We start from the raw sequence: 7,400 nt of genomic DNA, 5'->3' as shown, positions 1-7,400 counted from the left end.
CATATTTATCCCGCCCCCAAAAAGATGTTGGCCAAGGACAGTATGGCTTTGCACCACAGTCATTACAGATGTTGCTGTTAAGAATGAAAAGAGAACGGAGACCATAAGGTCTCAACACTAACAGCTCTTCAAAATATCTCTTTACCCTTTTACTTGTTTCAGTCATTTGACTGCGGCCATGCTGGAGCACCGCCTTTAGTCGAGCAAATCGACCCCCAGGACTTATTCTTTGTAAGACTAGTACTCATTCTATTGGTCTCTTTTGCCGAACCGCTAAGTTACTTGAATATGTATATGTAATTGTATGTATGTATGTAAATTTGTATATGTGTGTGTGTATATATATTCTTTTACTTGTTTCAGTCATTTGACTGTGGCTATGCTGGAGTACTGCCTTTAGTTAAACAAATCAACCCTAGAACTTATTCTTTGTATGCCTAGTACTTATCCTATTGATCTCTTTTGCCAAACTGCTAATGTGGTTGGGAAGCAAGCTTCTTATCACACAGCCACTAAAAATGTATGTGTATATATGTATATACATGAATGTGTTTTTTGTATAGTTATATATATATATATATGCTTTTGGTGCAAATGATTTTTTTATATGGTGCTGTTTTTACAATCCTGTAAGTAATAATAATGGTATTTTTATATAAGCTTAAAGCTTATGACAATCACCTTGCAATGACTAAGGAAAATAGTCTAATAAAGGGGCATACAAGCCCTTGACAGAAAAAAGGCTTTCCTATCCGAGAGAGAGAGAGAGAGAGAGAGAGAGATGTATGAAGAATATAGAAATATGAAATATTAACATTTTTTGTTTCTTTAGAAAGTATCCAATTTACTGAATTCCCAATGGAAATCTGACATGTTCTTATTCTTCATTCTGGCAACTCCTGCAGCAGCACTGGTGCCAAGCTGTATTAGTGCTTGCCTATTGCAAAGAACAGTATTGTTGCCATGGATAGGGGAGGCTTACATGCAAGGACAGCATTGATCTTTCATACAACCTAGCACTTTGGCCTGCTGTCTGGGTAGGCCATTTCAGAGTTCCATCACCTTGATCTAACCAACAAGAACTGACTGAAGCAATATTTTCTAGGTGTAGTTCTACCATCGCATGAGACATGGAAATGCCATAGATTTTTAGCCAGGCTTATTTTGTGACCTTGTTTTATTTAATAATAAAAATTATTTAAAAATTACCAGAATATTTTAGTTCCCTTCAGGGATATGAAAAATATTTAATTTCATTTGATGTTTACTATAACCATGAGAGTAAGATGTTGAGGAGGAGGAGTAGCAGTTAGAGGGGTTATTGTGGCATCATTTTTGAAATATTTTGTAATTTCACTATGACTAGTATTCATTTCTTCAATATTTTATAATTGCACCATTTATATTTTGAGTCAAGCATTGCAGTCTATCTAAACAAACACATATGTCAGTGTTGTACGGAGTACCAAATATCTAACTAAAATTAAAAAGGTGTGGTGAAGAAAAAATTTCTTATTACTTGTTAACTTATATTATTTCATTAACTTTGATTAGATGCCAATCTCTCTGTCTGGAAGATGGCAGCCAGATTTACGATAATGCTCATATGCATCCACTACTGGTTGCATACACTTGAGTTTTTGCACACTCCATCTGCCAACAATGCAACTATTACGTAATTCCGAGCCCCAAGAAACCTCTGTCAGACCTGAAATGTCATGTCCTAGCTCAATAGTTTTCTGTATCTTTTGTATTCCATATAAATCTGTTCTGTGATTGTATAAATATCTATATGCTTATACATGAATGTTCATCTTCTGAATATTTTTCAATTTTTATTTCACTCTCTCTGTCTTTATATATATATCCCTGTATATATTTACAAGTATATATGTATGTATACATAATATATTAAGCCTAAGCATGTTTATTTGTTTACTTGTATCATTATCTCTGCACACACAAACACACACACAAACACACACTCTCACACACACTATCAGACACACACAATAGGCTTTCATATGCTTTCCATCTACCAGTTCTACTCACAAGGCATTGGGTGGTCCAAGATTACAGTAGAAGACATACCAAAGGTGTTGTGCAGTGAGACTGAACTCAAAACTACATGGCTGTGAAACAAACTTCTTAACCGCAGAGCCATGCCTTCCCCCAATTGTATATCTATGAACCTGTATGTGTGTGTGTGTATGTATATATGACAAGGTATGTATATATGACAAAGTATTAATAATGATATTATTAAGGCGGTGAGCTGGCAGAAACGTTAGCACGCCGGGCGAAATGCTTAGCGGTATTTCGTCTGCCATTACGTTCTGAGTTCAAATTCCACCGAGGTCGACTTTGCCTTTCATCCTTTCGGGGTTGATTAAATAAGTACCAGTTACGCACTGGGGTCGATGTAATCAACTTCATCCGTTTGTCTGTCCTTGTTTGTCCTCTCTGTGTTTAGTCCCTTGTGGGTAGCAAATAAATTGGTATTAATAATGGCCATTACATAATTTTCTTTATTAGAGTAAATTTGACCTACAGCTATTTCCAGTAGTCACTGTAGGTATGTTACTGATAGGTTTACTCATTTGGTCTATTGATCAGTTGAGAAAAATTGAACAGTCTAAGTAAATTAATGCAACTTTTGTCAGAGCCATTTCTGGTTATAGCAAAGTAGAACACTGAAGGAATGGTATGCATACATGCACACATGTTTGCACTCACTCACATACACACACATACATGTATATACATATATATTTAATAATTTCAAAGTAGAAACTCAAGATGCTGAGTGAAAATATATATATATATATATATATATATATGATGGGCTCCACTACCTCAAATGTTCTTAAAATTTAAATCCATATCTTTGTCTATATATCTACCTTCTCTATAATGTTACCACTTGATATGAAAATTATGTATTAATGGAAAACCTCTATCAATGGCTGATGAGTGCTCAGCATTTTAAAACTGTTGTAATACTTACAACATTTAATAGAATGATGTAGTGCGAAACGATCGTACTAAATTACCAGAGTTATTCTTGTTGCTTATTTTGATTATAATCACCCCATGGATTTATATAGATAACACCATACAGAATTCTGGTGCATCTAACTTAAGTACCATATTCATTTGAATCTAAATTTTGCTGAACTTATATATATATATATATATATATATATATATATAATATATATATATATATATATATATATATGCATATATATGCCAAATCTACTCACAAGGCATTGGTTGAAGCCAAAGCTACAAAAGAAGATATTTGCCCAAGATACTGCTGAGTGGAACTGAACTCGAGGCCATGTGGTTGTGAAGCAAACTTCTTAACCATACAGCTATGCAATTCCTCCTTTTTTTTCTAAAAAAAAAAATTCCCTTGCCAGTCTACCATGAGGACATTCCATGTTCTCTCATGTATCATGTCTCACATGATAGACATAAATAGATTCAGACTGAGTTGAGTCAGCTTCTGTGTGGTCACTTGTTGCATGAGAAATTGTAACCAAATCTCTTTCTCATTTCACATTATATCCTGGGAAAAAGAAGTGTACATCAGACTGTGTTGTGCTAGATATACAAAGATCCTGGTTCTGATGTTTCAGGCACAGGTGTGGCTGTGTGGTAAATAGCTTGCTTACCAACCACATGGTTCCAGGTTGAGTCCCACTGTGTGGCGTCTTGGGCAAGTGTCTTCTGTGTATGCATGCGTATGTACGTACATGCATACATACATACATACACACATGTATGCATACATACACACATACATACGTACATATATATGACGAACTAACTGTTACTTTCTCAGATGCAGCACGGATTTTTGTCAGTGAACAGGTCGCGGATTTTAGCGCCGAAAATACTTTGACAAATTAAACTTAAATGTTGAAGTGAATCGAACGGCTTTTGTGTGTTTCTTAAATGGCTTATAAACACCTTCCACGCTGCAATTGTTTTCGTTTCAGCACACGATTTCAGATCAAATTACTTGCTATGCGAGTACATCTCCTATATATATATAATATATATATATATATATATATATATATATATATATATATATATACATGTGTGTGTGTGTGTGCTTGTCCCTCTACCATCACTTGGCAACCAATGTTGGTACAGTTCTATACTTAAGAGATGAGGAATTATGTACATTATTTATATTATTTGCATTTGACAGATATTTGTCCTCATCTTGTTTGTAGTTAACACAATGTTTCGGCTGATATACCCTCCAGACTTCTTCAGGTGTCTTGGGGAAATTTTGAACCTGGGTTCAATGGTATTCCTAAGGTATTTTTTCATTATTATTATTATTATTATTATTAGTGTTATTATTTTTAGTGTTATTATTATTAGTCAGGTCACTGCTTGGAATCAAACTTGGAATCTTGGGGTTAGTAGCCTGTGTTCTTAACCACTATGCCATATGCTGATGTTGGTGTGTTTACATCCCTGTAACTTAGCAGTTTAGCAAAAGAGACCTATAGAATAAGTACAAGGCTTGCAAAGAATATTTCCTGTGCTCAATTTGTTCAGCTAAAGGCAGTGCTCCATCATGGCCACAGTCAGATGACCAACAAATAAAAGAATACAGAATGTTCTCCAAAAGAATACAGAAGGTTCTCCAAGTCTGTGTTGAAATAAGGCCAAACAACAACAAACAACAACAACAACAACAACAACAGTTTACTGACTGATCAACAACATGACATATGTGCGCTCAATCAGGACTGACCTGGGGCTAAACTATAAAAATAACAGCATTCCAAGTTGAAATAAATCATGTTTCCTCCCCCACCACCTGTATTTGTAAGAGTTGGCAAGATTTAGCATGACAATAATGTGAAGCTAAACAACAACAACAACATCAACAACTGCAGCAAACCAAGTTTAATTGAGCCAATGAGGAGAACCTCAATATGGTCATTTGATTTGCCAGAAATGGCAGCTAAATCTCCTGTAGATTACATCTTATCACTTTTGAAAAAGGACTCTTTAAATAGTTATGTAATGATAAAATCCTTGATAAATATGATGAGATTGTTACAACTAAGATTACCTTTGATCACAGGTCTGCTTGATCTGCTGATCTAGGGGCTAAACATCATCAACAAAAACAGCAGCAGCTGCCACTGGTGTTGCTGCTGCTACCACCACCACTCATGTTTCATAGGGTTATGAGATCAGCAGTCATGCTGTCAAGATTACCATTGCTTAGTGTTTGCATTGGTGTTCATTCAGGTATTGAAAGCAAAACTACCTTCAAAACAGGTCAATGACTTTTCTTTTTTACTTCCTTTTTTATTTTTTTTTTACTGTAGACAATAAATGAAACATGGCTGCTTACATATTTTTTAAATTTATTTTTAATTCAATTTTCTCTTTTGATGGTTAGGTAATCTGTGTCACATGCTTCGTTCAGGAGTTAATGTTTTGTGACTAATGTTAGCAACATGTCTACATAATACACTGAATAAATGTTATCTCGGATACGTTGTGTGTCTGGATGCAAAAGAAAAAAGAAGCCCCCCCCAAAAAAAACAATCAAACAACAGCAACAACAACAATACACTCGCAGTGTGACTATGGCTAGGAATGTGTGTTTGATCATAGGTCTGCTCCAGCAGAACCTGGAAACAAACACAGCAGCCACAATAGCAGCAGCAGCAGTGAATATTCTTGACTGCCCTTCTTATCAACCTAAATTGCACACTAATGTATCAGTATTTCTTAAGATGGTGTGTGCATGGATCATATGGACTCTAGTTAAGAACCACTGCGGTAGATAATGGCTTCTATGGGGCATTGAGACAGAAGGACACAAATCTGAAGAGGGAAGGGTGAGATACAGCAAAGCATGTGCTTAGAGCATCAAGGGAAGTGGGGAACCACAGTAAAAGTAAATGGTTTATGGCACAAAAGAAATCACTTTAAACTTGCTAAAATAACATTTAAAGTGGTTTATATGATTGGAAATATAATTTCGAAATGTACAGAGGATTTAATTAAAGGCTTTTTAATTAAAGAAACAATAGGAGAAAACTTTTCAAATATAGATAAAATGGAAGTATACAAAATTAAACATTATTTTCCAGTTAGTTTTATTTCACTCTGAAAAATAAAAATTCATTTTATGGTTTATTATTGCTTATATTTTGAATTACATATGTAGAGAGGCACCAAAATTTTTCAAGTGCTTAGGACCTCTATCGGTTTTAATCAGGCCATAGTAAAACGACTCATTAATTAAACCAAATTAAGTAATTATCTAGCACTGTGCATCTATCAACCCTGGAAGAAACTCTGGAAAAATTTGAACTTAAAAACGTGTAAAGTGATGTACGTACTGTGTAATATCAATATAACCATTATACTGCCATGCTTCACTCTTTCAATGCTTTTAATAATAAACCAGTTTGAAGAATTACTTGAGTTCCTTCTCTCCATAATACAAGGGTAAACTTTATTTTCATTTTTATTGTTGTTATTATCCAGGGAATGTAGATTCATTCTTCCTTGGCAGTAACTCACAGTTGTTTTTGTTCTGATTTTATATCCTGTTTGTTTAAGCAACTATTCTCATTTTATACACTCTCTCTCAGTCTTTCTCTCTCTCTCATTCTCTCTCATATACAAAACTATGTATAAACATAGATAAAAATATACACATAAACACACTTTATTTTTCTTTGAGAGTGATGGAAAGAATTCGGGTTTTGACCAGTTTCTTTAGATTTGCGTTTAATCAAATTGTCAATCATCAGAGAAGAACCCCCTTAACTACCCCCCTTCCCATTTAATCTTGCTTCATGGAAAACAAAAGCCTAAGACTGATTCCCCTCCTTGTTCTTAACACATTCTTTCATCATAACTGTACAAACTCTCCTCCTCCCCCAACCATCTCAAAAAACATAGCCCTGCTGTGTTTTTATCTAATTAACAATATAGATGTATTTTTGTTGATTTTTCTCTTAGTAACCTTCCTACCCTTGTGATGATCACAAAGAATTTAGTATGAATGTTGGTGTGTGTGCAGGTGTGAATATGTATGAAGGTATATACATATGTATGGATACATGTTGCTGTTTCTCTATAATATATTATATATATATATTTTAAAATACTATATGCAGCCAGCTGTACCCTGAACTTACTTGGGGATTATTAATACCCAAATTACTATATAATTACTTGAAATCGCTGTATTTTGCATAGATTGCTGTAAAAAGTTTTTGGCAGTTTACTCAGCATTGCTGCATTTGAAAAATATGGGGGAGAATACAAAGTAAGCATCATAAATCATAAAAATACAAATGAGCAAATGAACAGACAATGTGTTAAAGAGGACTCTT

General features: G+C 34.5%; 1 protein-coding gene across 1 annotated transcript in view; it reads left to right on the top strand.

The window, feature by feature from the left end:
• The window catches only part of LOC115216707 (alkaline ceramidase 3), a 343,156-nt gene that overhangs the window by 46,669 nt on the left and 289,087 nt on the right, over nucleotides 1–7,400 (top strand). The window lies entirely within an intron of this gene.

The sequence above is a fragment of the Octopus sinensis genome, linkage group LG10 (assembly GCF_006345805.1).
Source record: "Octopus sinensis linkage group LG10, ASM634580v1, whole genome shotgun sequence".
NCBI lineage: Eukaryota > Metazoa > Mollusca > Cephalopoda > Octopoda > Octopodidae > Octopus > Octopus sinensis.
The sequence above is the reverse complement of the archived record's forward strand: the minus strand, read 5'-3'. Positions and strand labels throughout refer to the sequence as shown.